Raw genomic sequence first — 15,175 nt, forward strand, 5'->3', positions numbered from 1 at the left:
ACACTGTAGAAGAATACCTAGAGGATGAGTTTTTAGTTGACCTGCTCACTTAGAGTGAAGATCAATAATGGGCGGAAAGGAGTTCAAGGAGATTTTACTCGTTGGTGTCAATTAGGCGGTCTATGGACTTTTGTTGCTCTCCACGGAGCTTTCGGACGAAAAAAGAAAAAAGATTCTTTTTTTTCTTTTTGATTTTTTGAAAGATTAAACGAAAGCGGGTGTTGAGGGTAACGTTGATGATTGGGTGATGGATTCTAGTGCATCGTTTCATGCCACTCACTGTAGTGAAACGATGAAGAATCTTAAGGTTAGGGATTTTAGAAGGGTTCAACTTGCGAACGATGATAATCTAGAGGTTACGGGGGTATAAGAGATGTTGATTTGATAACTTCAGCAGGTACTTCTTGGACTTTGAAAGACGTGAGGGTTATTCCAAGTTTAAAGAAACGTTTGATTTCAATTGGGCAGTTGGATGACCAGGGGCACGATGTTAAGTTCGAGAATGGGCAGTGGAAAGTAGTCAAAGGGAATCTCGTGGTTGCTCGTGGCAAGAAAATGGGTTCATTGTATATGGTCGACATGTCACCGAAAGGAGTGAATTCAATTTTTGTGAAAGACAAAGTCCGGTTCACAGAATCTCGTGGGCAGAAGAAGATTCGTTTTGCAAGTAACAAACCCATAACCAAAGTGAAGATTCAGGATGAACGAGCTAGGAAGGTTAAATCAGTCAAAGGACATCGTGACAGTGGGAACACAGGTCGTGTTTCAGTTACAGTTCCAGGTCGACAGTGGATTAAGAAAACCAGTATTCCAGCTGTAAAAGTCTCTCAAGTGGATTACTTGTTGAATATGGAGAGTGTTTGTTATCAGGGTATCTCAGGATCTAGTAGTTTGTTTCAGTGGGAGCCGGTAGGGACAGAGAACGGGTCAGGGGCAGTTTTAGCCGTGACTGGCGTGTTGGAGCTCTGAGGAGCTTCAACGGGCCTTCAGGTTAATTGATGAGAAGGCGGTGAGAACTAGAAGATGTTTAATGTTCGTATTACAGAAGTGCAACCAGGAGAGCAGACGAGAGTACTTAAGGCCTCCGAGTGGGAAATTGTTGGGTTTGTAGGCCTTGTTGGCCCGGTTTATTATTTGAAGTCCAAAGGACAGATGGGTGTAGGGTGGCCAGACCGAAACCCGACCCGGTTTGGATTTCTTGTTCAGTAATTTACAAACCCTGGTTCAACATATATTTAAACAACGCTATGTATTTGTAATTACTTGTCACTCAATAAAAGAAATACCTAGTTCCACCCGTGGACATAGGTTAGTTTAGACCGAACCACGTTAAATCCTCGTGTTCTTATTGCTTCCGTGTTTGTGTTCGGTTCGTGTGTGTGTAATCCTAACAGTGTATTTGGTTGTTTATGTATATATGTGTGTCAACTGTTAGTGTGGCCTTGTGAGTTCTGCTATTCAGTTTAAAATATTGTTGTAGTTTGTTTTTGTCCACTATCTGTTAATGATTTACGAGGTTCATTAATATCTTATCCTTTTTTTTCTTTGTAGTTTTTGTCTGTATCGTTTAATTTGGTGCTCTAGCTTTCGGGTTGAAAGCTAACCGGTCTTGAGACTGATTATTTGCTTTGATGTTATGTCGTTTATATAGATTATGGGTAGAGTATAGGTTGTATATAGCATGTCTGCTGACTTTTATTGTTAAGTGTGCACACATTGTCACCGTTTAACGATTGTTACTGATTTGGAATTTTACGGAAAGGAAAAGAGTTTACTCGGCTTCAACTTATGTTCCAATCGGTGGTAATTTTTTTGGTTTTTGTTGATAGCAAACCCGAAAAAATATTAAGCCAAATCATTGGTTTTTTATTAGGTTTTGTTATTGCGATCCGATTATTTCGGTTACGAATAGTGTTTTTGGTTCGGGTTTTGAAAAGAATATTAATCATGAAGCTGTTTGTGTATCTTGAAACTGCATATTGAAACCCAATCTTGAGCTCAAACTCCTAATGGTTCATCAAACAGAGTTAAACCAATCATCAATTGAATGTGGCCACATGAATGCATGATAACCTTTTATCGTTTAGCATGTCACTTACATCCGCTGTTCAACAAAGCTCAAATGGGATGCCTTCAAGTCAAACACATTATCAAAGACCAAAGCGTTGACCATAATTCATATAACATACTTTATATGAGACCCCATTTTAGATATATACGGAAAATAAAACTATAATTTAACTAAAACTAATAAAAGTACATACTTGATAAGTTCATTTAGCCTTAATTTTACTTAAATACATAATACATGAAAAAAAATTATATTCACAATAATTAAAAGAAAAAAAAACACACACATATATATATATAACCCTTTGCAAATTGAGAACTTTAATAATCATTTTGGACCACTAAAACACCTTTAAAAAAATATTTAAAAAAAATCATAAAACAAAAAATAACAAAAAATTTTTAAAAAGGTAAAAATACCAAAATTCTTATATTTCATTCCGGTTTCATTAAAAAACGTCGTATTATACACATATGTATAATTTTATTTAATCTTTAGTTACGTAATATACACATATGTACAGTATCATTTATCTTAAATTATACATACGTGTATAAAAAACATGTAAATGTACATATATGTATATATTATATATATGTGTATATAATAAGAATTTTGGTTTTTTTACTTTTTTTGTGTTTTTTATTTTATGATTTTTTTATTTCTGGGTTTTGTATTTTCCAAAATGGTTCTCATAGTTCTCAATTTCAAAAAAGTTCTCTGATGATCCTGATCATATATATACATATATATATAGGGGATGGATCATGCGAAAAATGATTTTAGGGTAAGAAGTGCGAGAAGTAAATCTGAACCATTGATGGTGTTTAATCAATGATGTACAATCCAAATGGCATATTTGTAATTAATTACACATTATTGCAACATATATTTAATTCAAAATGGTATAAATGTATTTGGTGTTTTGGAATCATTAAATCAGGCTTCAATGTCTCCATCCGTTACCACCATTTACGCCTTAATTAATTAAATCATAACCACAATTATCTTGTTATTAGGAGCTCTTATTTAAGAAATTTTAAATCTTTAAAACATTCAACCATTCACTACGTTATAAGTAATAGTTTTTGTGGTGGACTTTTAATCAATTTTTAACCTCATATGAGTTATTATACCTACACACATACATACCTATATACTTACGTATGTATCTACACATACCACATACATACAAACGTACGTATGTACGTACATACATACCTACATACTTACATTCCTACACATATTTGCATACCTACATACTTACGTACTTACATAAACACCTACACATACTTGTGTACCTACATACGTACATACATTCGTGCGTATATACCTACACATTAATACAAACAGTTGACGAAACTAAGTAATTAGGGTGATGTAAATTTTTGTTTTATAAAATATATTTGAAGTATTATGAGGAACACATGTAAAAAAAATATGCAAACTCATGTCTATGGGATGTGTAAGTAAAACATAATAAGTTGTCATGTATAATATGTAATGTTTTTTTTAATATACAAAATAGTTTATCATTTACAAAGGTTGGTACAAAAAAACATTAATTTGAAGAATTGTGGGACACTAATGTTTACATGAAGAATACGTACAATACATATAGTAATTAAATACAAATAAAAAATAGTAACCATAATCAAATGTTTAAGAAAATAAAAAAATAAAATAATACTTGCAAATGTTTGAATAATACATACACTAACCTCTTGCAAATGTTTAAGTAAAATAAAATATAAAATATTATTTGAAACCTCCAGCAATTAATAGTTACCATATTCACACATTTATGAAGATTACAATTATAGCCTTCAAAATAAATTAAAGATAAAATTAAAATAAATTATGATTGGTTATAATGATTTCTCGCACTAAAAACACTTCTGAAATGATCCTAATCCTATATATATATGTGTGTATGTGTGTGTCAAAACTCATCACACTACCGCCACCCCCCACTAAATTTCATCACTAGTGATGGAATGTGATGGGGTGATGTGGCACACCACAATTGGATGTGATGGGTGATGGATTTGGAACCACCCCTCCCCCTAAGAGAGAGAGAGAGAGAAGGGAGAAACCCAACACGTGTCATGCTAAAAGACTTCAAACTTATTGTAGAAAAAGAGAAAAAAAAACATAATATGCTAAAAGTTGTAGCTTACTCTTTAATGTTTCTTTTATGATAAAACAATGGGTAAATGTTGAAAAATAAAATCAGAACCAATGTGCCTAGCTAAGATCCCACTATGAACAAGCCCAAGCATGCAAGCATTGTGCAGGCGCAGTAACATTAGAAGGCCCAATAGACATATTTTAAAATCAAGTCAATACTCAATACAATAACTATCCTTACGATTCAAAAAATAAAATGAAAAAGAAATATTTTTAGCAAAATTTGCTATACGGAATACATTGATAAGAGCATCAATTTACAATCTACAACATACCTCAACTGTTTTAAGTTGTAGAATGAATCAACTTTACAACTCTGACACTGGATTCGCAAGCGCGACTTTTTCAGGGAGAACAAATGATGCACACAACATCCATTTTCCGGGGGCCACAAGACGTACTTTATGCATTTTTACTTCAAACGCCACCTCCGATAATGCTATTCTTATCTGCTGATTAAACAAGATTTATTATTTCCTCAAGAACCGATAAAATAAAACGTAGCTAGAAAGGAAACGGGTCAAATAGTCAGCACCCGAAAAATCTCCCAAAATGTACCTTTAATGCATGCAACCTTTTAAATAGCTTTTTATTGAAAAAAACACTTATAAAACTATTGTAACAATATAGTTTGTGTAGTCCGGTTAAGCACAAGAATTACCTATAAAGTATTAAAAAATTAAAAAATTCAGGCTAAGCGGTTTTAACCCAAACACGTGTGCACCCGTTACCCAACTAATCCAACCCGTCCATCATGCCACATCTACATGTCTACGTAAATCAATATATCAAACCTCATGAAAATCAAACTCCGGATCTTTGGCTTTTGAGAATCCATAGACATGAATCATTGGAAAGGTCAACCCTCCACTCCTGTCAACATCTCTAAATATTCCCTTAAATGCATCTGTCACCAAATTTGCACTATATTATTAATTTTTTCATGTAAGCATCGATACAACACATGATTAGCAAATATTAAGTGGCATAAGAATTGAATTATACAATAATCAAGCAGTAAAACTGACGTACCAAGATACTCAGCTGCATCTTTGGGCAAATTCATGACCACTTGTGTGATTGGTCGGGTGCTTTGACTCTTGAAGATAGTGTCGATGAATCTTCTTCCATCCATGTTAAAAACCTTCAAATTGAAGACACGTGTTTCAAATCAAATAATGTAATAACCTCAAATCAAATAATGTAATAACCCCTAAATTACCCGACACCGTTTCAAACTACAATGAAACTTTGTCTATATGACTGTTTCCGTATAAACCCGTTTTGACCAGTTAGTCGATCTGCCGCCCACAAATCGAACCAAATAGTGAACTGCGTGACATAAGAGTATTTAAATCATTTGCACAAACATGTTTCATGAATTTGCATGAAAAAACAAGATTTGAAGGTAAACCTCGATCTTTCTTTCAAGTTTGTTGAGCACGCAATTTCTTGTCATATAATCAACTGCATGAGGATTTAAATCATTTGCATAAACATGTTTAACTTTTTTAGCTGCCAATATAGATAACGGACCAACCCCAGCAAATACATCACCTGTTTAAAGAATATATTAGATTTCACAACAGCAAAATACATCACATGGTCATATCATGTTTGAAGGTATCATCAACAAAATCACACAAAAATATAAACTTTCTACTCATATAAGATCAAGAAATGAAAACATACAAACGACATCACTCCGTGTAAAGCAAGATAGAAGCCTTTGCCTCTCGGTTGCCAGCTTTGAGCTCCAATATCTGCATAAAGTAAACAGGTCAAATTGGTACTTTGACTTTTTTGAGATGAAATGAAGACTTACACTGAAGCCAAATCAACATGAAAATGAATTCCATTCTCTACAACTCTGGTCACGAGAGAATGATTTCCAGTCAAAACTTCAAGCTGCATCGTTCTAAACTCATTATCAATGGCATCAATCTTATTGACAACTGTTTGTATCTTTGGCTTATTTTTGTCCAAAACAACCTAAGAAAACGATAAAGCAACGGTTATACGCAGTAAATATGTCTGTTTTCTTGATGGCTTAAATATATACACCTTGGCTATAAGATGCTTATATGGAAGATGTTCATCCCTCAAGTTCAGGTGAATGATATGCCCAACAGTCTCGAAGGAAGAAGGAACGATCATATGCTCTGGAAGCAAAGCCTCTAAAACCTGCAAAATTCACAAAAAACATAACCCATGTATCAAAATGGTTATTAAAAAATTTAAGAGTTTCACTGGATGCAAAAGATAGATACCTCATTCATCTGCCAGTAACTATAAAACAAAGTCAGCTTGCATCTCACAAGTTCAAATTCCGATCCCTTTAAGCATGCCTGAAAAAAAAACATAAAGCTTAGAAATACATGAAACACAATAATCCAATTAGAAATATGTTCACATACAGAAATATGAATCAGGTAAAATAACATCTAGGCCTGTAGATGAATCGAACGAACACGAACTGGGGCATGTTCGCGTTCTTTCATTTAACTTTAACCGGAAACATATAATCACACATTTTTTTTTGTTAATGTCCGTTCATTAAGAAAATGGGCATCGTGTTCGTTCATGGTTCGTTTAAAACCTAAACGAAAAGTTCACGAAAGTAAATGAACGTAAACGAACAAGCTTAGAAGTACATGAAACACAATAATCCAACTAGAAATATGTTCAAACTTCAAAGACAGAATATTAATCAGGGAAAGTAAGGTGTATGCCTGTAAAACGAACCAAACAAGCAAAAACAGGGGCATGCTAGTTTTCATTCATTTAACTTTAACGGAACACGAAACCGGACACATTTTTTGTTCATGTTCTTTCATTAATACAAATGAGCATGTCATGTTCATTCGTTTAAAACCTAATCGAACAGTTCACTAACGTAAATGAACACCACGAATATAAACAAACACAAATTAACATAATTGAACAAGCATACACGGACACAAGTTAGCATTAGATTTAGGGTTAGAAATTCTAAAGAGCCTCCTTTTATGTTTATATCTATATAAGTACAACTCCTTATGTTTATTTTAAAATTTAAACAAACATAAACGGAGATCCACAAAATAAATGAACGAACGAAAAATGTGCTCATGTCTGTTTACTTAACTAACATAACAAAAAAAAATTGCTCATGTTCATTCATTTATCAAACAAACGAAGTTCCCGCTCAACACTTCATCAACATTCGGTTCGTTTGCACGCCTAGACTAAGCCAGAACAAATACCTTAACCGACTCAGGCATTTCATCAAACACCTTACACGCACACCGTTCATCCAACAACAACAACCTCGTCGACCCTCTCCACTTCCCGAACCTCCCGACCCCATCCCCAATCAACCCACTCAAATCCTCCTCCATCTCACCACCATCATCAACCACCTCCACCAAATAACACCCACCCCTCTTATCACTATTACTATTATCCCGATCATCACCCGCAACCCCTTTCGCCTTCCTCTTCGGCCTCGACAGCCTCGCCAAGTTCCTAAACTTCTCATACCCTCTCGAATTAAACGTCTTAACGAGCTTATCTCTATACAACACTGGACTTAACCTCTCCCCATCATGTTCTGCCTTCCCGTATATCCTACGGTCCAATGTATCTAACCCGATAGCTTCGGTATCATTTAAGTTGAAATATTATTGTAATTCGGGGTCTATTTCATCTCCGGACACCCGGGCGATGTTCCGGACACGCGGCCAGTTTAATTAGTGGCCGCGGAGTTGGGATTCTAACCCGAAACATTGATCCGCGGATACTCTGATTGCTGAGATGGTGAAGACGCGAGTGAATTGGGTTTCATCGAATGAATTATTATTATTATTATTATTATTATTATTATTATCCTGGTGTAGTAATTTAGGTTCAGTAGATGGGTGATGGCCTTTGGATAATGAAGCTCCGTATGGTAGGGTTTCGTCGGGTGAAATGGAACGGAAAGCAGCGACGGCGATGCGGCGGATGGTGACGACGGTGTAGGGTTTGAGCGGCGGAGAGAGTTGGATGGTTAAAGAGGTTGGTGGCCGGAGAATGAAGTTTGTGAACATCCGGTTGGGAATTGATTTGATATTCCGGGAAGATTTTAAGGGTTTTAACTGAATCAACGATTTTGTGACGTTTTTAAGTGACTTGACAAAACTCGAACCCAAACTAACTTTAACCTTGAAACCCGAAACTGAGAAAAAACAAACATAAGACCATGTGTAGTCAAAACGCCTCACCCTTAGGCGTCATGTGGTATCCCCGACGTCTATTGAGAGTTTTGCAAAAGTGGCTTAGTAGACAAAACGTCATAACTCTCATACAATAATTACATTTATTCCCCTCTCTCTCCTCTTCCCACACACAATTTTATCAAAACTCGTGCCACTTTCGCGTTATTGTAGAAAACGCTTCCCCAAAACGCCACCCCCATAACGCCTAGGGCGGCGGTGCTCCCCGACGTTATGGAGGAAAACGTTTGGGATACCGCCTCCACCGCCGGTAAACCACTTTGGATATATTATCATGTGTAATTTTGGATATCTTTAGTTATTTTCATGAAAGATTTACATATATCCCCTTCTTAACTTCATATATTACATATATACCCCTAAACTGAAATTACATATATCTCCTTGCTTAAACCTAATACTATCAAATTTACCCATTTTAATTGTACAATGACAACTCTACCCTTCTTTTAATATTTTGTAACAAATTATTTGTAAATTCTAACTATTTTGAACGAATGAAAATCATAATTGAGAGCAAGAAACGAAATGGATATGAATTTTGTGTATGTTTGATGAACTAGAGAGAGAACGCCGTATGATCAAGCATCCGTATTTAGGGTTAGGGGTTGTAACTGTGTTTAGCAGTTATCCAATTGAAATTAAAACATATTACAACCTCTAACCCTAAATGCGGATGCTTGATCATACAACGATCTCTCTGCCTCTATGGTTCATCAAAACACACACATAATTCATATTCGTTTCTTGCTCTCATATCCGAGTTTCATCCAGTCAAAATATTTGAGAACCAAAACTAATTTTGATTTGAAAGTGTTTACAGAACTCTCAAGTATCCAAAAATACACGTTATTAATAATTCCCCAACATCATGTGTTCTAAACTTCTAGAGTTTAATAAGATGATTATTAAACTTTTTTTAATCTTAAATATGTTTTGTAAAACAAATCAGTTGTTTGAAGTATGGATGATGAAAAAAAAAGTTAACGAACGACAAGTAGTTGAATAAAAATAAAATTGGAACAAACTTGGATTTTCAAAGCCTGCATCCTCTACACAATGTACATCATTTGTAAGAAGCCCACGTGATATTGGTAATGCAAGTTGAAGTTGTAACAACAGGTTAACAAGTTGTAGAGTATAAATATTGTGATCATGTGTTTGTTGAATGAGTTGGTTAATAGTTTGGAGAGCAGCATAAATAGTGTGATCATGTATCTGAATTTAAATGTCAAATACAATCATCTTCAATTATCAGTTCTTTACATTCCGTGACTTAGTGTATGATCATTTATCTCGATCTCACACGCTTCATATTTGTTCTCAGATTTATTCATTGCATCGACTCTTATATGTTTGTTAATCTTGTTACATGAGAAGATGGTCATTTATGGAGGAATTTATCGAATCTTGAGAACGAGCAACTACAACCATTGTAGATGGTTGTGCTCTTATACTCCGCATCAACAAGTGTCTTATTACACTCACTTCATGTCTCCCATGGAGTCTTCTAAACAGGTAAACCTTTAATAAGAAGTTGGTTTGTGTATCATTAATTTGTTATGATTCTTTTCCCATAACTTAATGTCCCCTTCATTTTATTCAGGAACAAGTGGAACCGTTTTCGCTTGTAGCTAATGAATTATCGAATGTTACTAATAGGTTGCGATCAATGGTTGTTACTGAGGTACAGCTTTTTCAACCTTGTCTTCAGGAAGTAAAAAACTTCAAGTGTGTTCTCTTTTTTCAGGTGCCAAAGTTTGCCTCGGCAGCCGAGCATTTATTTAAGATGGATGTTGAAGAGAAGAGGGTTCGCCCCGCTGTAAGATGTGTGTATCAATTGATTATAGTTATTAAAAAGTTTAATAATATATATTTTCCTATCATGAGCTAGAGGTGCTGGTGGTGGAAACAACTTGTAAGAGGGTTGGGTAACATATAAAACAACAGTGTTGGGTCAAAACTGATATTTTGTTTTGGAACAACTAGCAAGAGGGCTAGGTAACATTTGTACCTTTTTTTTAAGTTAGTGTGTTTAATTTTATAATAGTTACCAATTTTGTTCTGTTGACTAAATTGAGTAGCTAGACTCAAATCAATTGACCCATTGATTAATTAATATAAAGTGATTCAGATGAACCCAAATAGAATTTATTTTTACTCAAATCAACCCATTTTAAAATATATACATGTACATATATATACATGATTGTCATATATACTTGTGTTCATGTTATTGTGCTCATATGTAGACTCAAATGTTTTCTTTCTTCTGCACAGGTTTTATTATTAATGGCAACAGCTTTAAATGTTCAAATATCTAAACCAACTTCGGAAGAGGTTGTTGATACGTTCTCTTCAGAGTTACACTCGAGACTACAATCTATTGTTGAAATCACAGAAATGATTCATGTTAGGCTTTTATTTATATTGTTTTACGTATATATGTGACCTGCTTTTGATATTATTAGTTAATGGAACTAATACAAATTATAGTACTAACCTTTTGTCATCTCAGGTTGCCAGTCTCCTTCCTGACTATGCATTCGATGACGCTGATACGCGTCCTGGGATCGGTTCTCTCAACTTTATGATGGGAAATAAGGTGATAATACTGTCACGTTAGTGACACATCAGATTCCAAACTTTTCTTGACCCCCCCCCTCCCCCACCACCACCACACACACACACACTTTCCGCAACACCAAACCTCCACAAACCCTATTATAAATAATTAAAATTGTATACATAATATGTATACATATGTATGAGAGAGAAAGAGAGAGGGTGGCACCCACAAACGACCCCCACAACGCGTGTTGTTTGCCCCCTTTCGTTCTTCATCTACCACGTCTACAAACGACCATCCACAAACCTTGCGTTGTGGATGCTCTAAAAGCATAATAACATTTTACATTTAATAGGCATGATTGCAAGATATACATGTACCTACCTTTTAATGATGTAGATTTCAGTATTGGCTGGGGATTTCTTGCTTTCTAAAGCTTGGGTTACCCTTGCTTCCTTGAAAAACACTGATCAGGTATATTTTGAAAATAAAAATATGGGTATTTAACTATTTATTATATATATTTATGTTTGTAAATTCTCACAGTATATATTCTGTTGTTGGTGGCACTGTGGCAGGTTGTAGCGTTACTAGCAACAGCGCTCGAGCATCTTGTTACAGGGGAGATGATGCAAATGTGCTCGTCAGTAGAGCAACATTGTAGGTGTGCTTTGTTTTATACCTAGTTCTTGTGCATGAGCTTCAAGATGAAATAATACGGTTTATTTGTGACAACCGTAAATCTCCCAAACACATAAGATAAAGACGAAAGAAAACCAAATAATTATTCTCTGGTTATTATTAAAAAGTTCAACGATATTTAAAGAAAACAAGAAAAGTAGGAAACATAAGCAAACTAGGAAAAAATTCGTAACTAAAATAAAATAACTTGCATATCAAGGAATAAGATTCTTGATAATATTCGAAGAAGATCCATCCAAATCTTTTTAATCTTTATAACGGGTCGGATTACGGGTGTCTCTTTTAGATCGGGCCCTTTGTGGTATATGGATCATATCATGAACAATATTTTAGTTGGTTTATTATTTTTTGTTGCAGCATGGATCACTATTTGCGGAAGACATATTACAAGAGTGCATCACTAATTTCGAATAGCTGCAAATCCACTGCTCTTCTTAGCGGACAAACTACCGAAGTTGCTTTGTTGGCATACGAATACAGAAAAAATCTGGTATTATTCTTAGAAGCACACCCCACACGTCCGCGCGCACACACATACATTACTTTAACCGACTAATGTAGCTTATAACTGGCTCATCTTTGTTTGTTTCTTGCAGGGGTTGGCATTAAAACTGACTGATGATGTTCTAGATTTCACAACCACGTCATCGTCTATTGGGAAAGGCTCATTATCTGATATACGCCGTGTAATCCACTCATTTCTTCTTTCTTTTTTAAACCCATTTACTTTAAAATGATTATAGTTCTAACTAATTTAGACTATATCTTTAACACGTTAAATGGGTAAAGTTTAAAAGTTAACGAAAATGAGACAGTTGATAGTGTTACTAAAACAAGTTAGATATCATTTTGATATGATAGTTTCTACAATCATATTTAATACACTAAATAGCTACAAAATCAAAATGAAAAGTGAAAAAACAATGTTATGCAAAATATTATTAACTTCTTGATAACTTATTTTGTAGGGAATTGTGACAGCTCCAATAATATACGCGATAGAAGAGTTCCCAGAATTACGGTCAGTTATTGATCGAGGATTAGAAAACCCTGCCAACATGGAATTCGTAAGTATGTGTATAACTGTACTCCTAATATGTGCATTGGAGGCCACAATTTTAACCTGATTTTTTATAAATATAAGTGTAAACTAAGCCTTTTGTTGATACTAAAAAATTCTAATTGATAACAAAATTTCACTATCAATGTTAACAATAATCGTTGGGGTTATACAGGCTCTCGAGTATCTTGCTAAAAGTAACGGTATACAAAGAACAAGAGATCAAGCAGCAAAGCATGCAAGCCTTGCGTTAGCTGCAATTGATTCTTTGCCAGCTAACGATAACGTGGATGTTCAAAGATCGAGGATGGCGCTTAAAGAAATGACTCACAAAGTTACCAATGAAACAAAGTGAAGATGGTGTTCATAGAAAATGTGTTCTTCAAAAATGATTATTGGGCGGCAGATTTTAAACTTCTTAATTACATACTCATTTCATCCCGTTTAAAGTGTCTTAGTTTAAAAAACATAAAGTTTAAGGTAGATTAAATTATTGTTTTTTTTTTGTTTACCAAATGACAATAATACCCTTGAAAATTGGATCGATCAATATTGTTTATTAATGTTAATTGTGTGTGTTTAAGGGTAAACTTTAAAATTGGTTAATAAATTTTGAAAGTGTATATTTGTAATGAACTAAAGGATTCATCCATGTAATGTAATACCATGAAGGCATTAAGACCCCCATTGAAAATGACTTTATTCTTATTATGGAAAAAAGCTTCGATTGCTAAAATAAAAATGAAAATTTTTTAGAAATGGGAAAAATAAAATGGTTGAAATGGTTTATAGGAGAGAGAAAATATTTTTGGGTTTCTAGATGTTCCGCCATTTCAAATGGCGGAAGACACAATAGTTGCAGAGCGTGTCAGAATTTGTATGGTGAGCTGGAGGTTTTTCTAGTGTTCCGCTATTTCAAATGGAGGAAGTGACATTTTTCCATGTGTTCCGCCATTTCAATGGTGGAACCCCACTTTTATCTTTTTATAGCTTACCCATATACATTTGTTTCACTTCCGCCATTTGAAATATATTAATAAGGGTCCGGATAGAACAACAGTTGCCATTGTAAAAAATAGTAACGAAGATGATCAAGATGAAGAAGTGGATTAAATAAAAGAGTACTATAATTGTAGATATCTTTCAGCACGTGAAGCAGTATGGAGGATTTTTTTCATACGATATTCATTACACATACCCTTCTGCTACGAGACTTCCTTTCCATCTTCTTGATAAGCAACAAGTTTTTTATGGTCCAGATGATGATATTGAATATATCCTTGATAAAGATACGGTGGCTTCCACAATGTTCACATCTTGGATGGAATGTAATCAAATTTATGATGAGGCAAAAGAACTTAATTATATTGAACTTCCCTCTAAATTTGTATGGAAGAAAGAGGGCAAATGATGGGAACGAAGAAAAGTAGGGTTCTCCATTGGTAGAATTCATTCAGTTTCTACAGTACTTGGTGAAGCGAATTTTCTAAGAATTCTACTAAACAAAGTCAAAGGTCCAACCTCATTTAAGGACATCCGCACCTTAAGGTATTCCCTACATCTAGAGATGCATGATATGAGTGTGGCCTATTAGATGATGACATGGAGTATATTGAAGCAATTAAAGAAGCAAGTAATTCCGTTTCAGGCGGTTATCTAAGAAATTTATTTGCCACGTTGTTAACGTCTCATTGTCTATACAAACCCAATTTTATTTGAGAAAAAAGTTGGGAAATTTTGTATGATGATATTCTTTACAATCAACAACGTGCTTTAAATTCTAAAGGTTAGTTAAATTGGTTAAACAATTTAATTTCTTTGCATTTTGTATAATAGAATTTATAGATACATGTTTCGAGTTAAAGGGAGATTTGATTAAAGGGTGGCTTTATGTGAAGTTTCGGTTCCTGTTGATCACTTCGAGCGTGTCTAAGAAAGAAATTGATACATAACAAAAATTTTATTGATTAACACAATGGAAATTTTAAAAATAAGATTTGATAAAGTTTTTGTTTATTTTCATTAAATCATTGATAAATGTACAGTTACATATTTATATGCAAATCGATTTATAACAAATCAAATTTGATTCACATCAAAAGACCCTTTTTTGCATGTGTGTGTAACAATAGATCGGAATTAGTCCTCCTTGTATTTGGTAAAGGGTGGCTTATTTAAAAATAATTGAGATTTCGTTAAACGGTGGCTTGATGTGAAGTTTCAGTTCCTGTTGATCACTTCAGCGTGGCTGTAACATCCCGAAATTTCTAAAATGATATTAATTATATTACTTAATAATAGAGGGAAAGTTTACTCGGGTTATCGGG

General features: G+C 34.4%; 2 pseudogenes across 1 annotated transcript in view; one reads left to right on the forward strand and one right to left on the reverse strand.

Moving 5' to 3' along the window:
• The window catches only part of LOC143564104 (tRNA (guanine(37)-N(1))-methyltransferase 1-like), a 66,216-nt pseudogene extending 57,816 nt beyond the window's left edge, over window positions 1-8,400 (reverse strand). Inside the window, exons 1-8 of the transcript XR_013140789.1 lie at window positions 7,507-8,400; window positions 6,532-6,609; window positions 6,326-6,445; window positions 6,087-6,253; window positions 5,954-6,024; window positions 5,676-5,818; window positions 5,294-5,405; window positions 5,056-5,168 (exon numbers count right to left, since the gene is read on the reverse strand). The product of XR_013140789.1 is annotated as a tRNA (guanine(37)-N(1))-methyltransferase 1-like (transcript). The remainder of the gene's footprint in view (window positions 1-5,055; window positions 5,169-5,293; window positions 5,406-5,675; window positions 5,819-5,953; window positions 6,025-6,086; window positions 6,254-6,325; window positions 6,446-6,531; window positions 6,610-7,506) is intronic.
• A 1,478-nt stretch (window positions 8,401-9,878) lies between these two features.
• LOC143564097 (solanesyl diphosphate synthase 3, chloroplastic/mitochondrial-like) lies at window positions 9,879-13,203 on the forward strand (annotated as a pseudogene).
• The last annotated feature ends 1,972 nt before the right edge of the window (window positions 13,204-15,175 follow it).

Source organism: Bidens hawaiensis, unplaced genomic scaffold (genome assembly GCF_021521415.1).
Source record: "Bidens hawaiensis isolate Kalapana, Puna unplaced genomic scaffold, B.hawaiensis_p1.1 tig00021722_1, whole genome shotgun sequence".
Lineage (NCBI taxonomy): Eukaryota > Viridiplantae > Streptophyta > Magnoliopsida > Asterales > Asteraceae > Bidens > Bidens hawaiensis.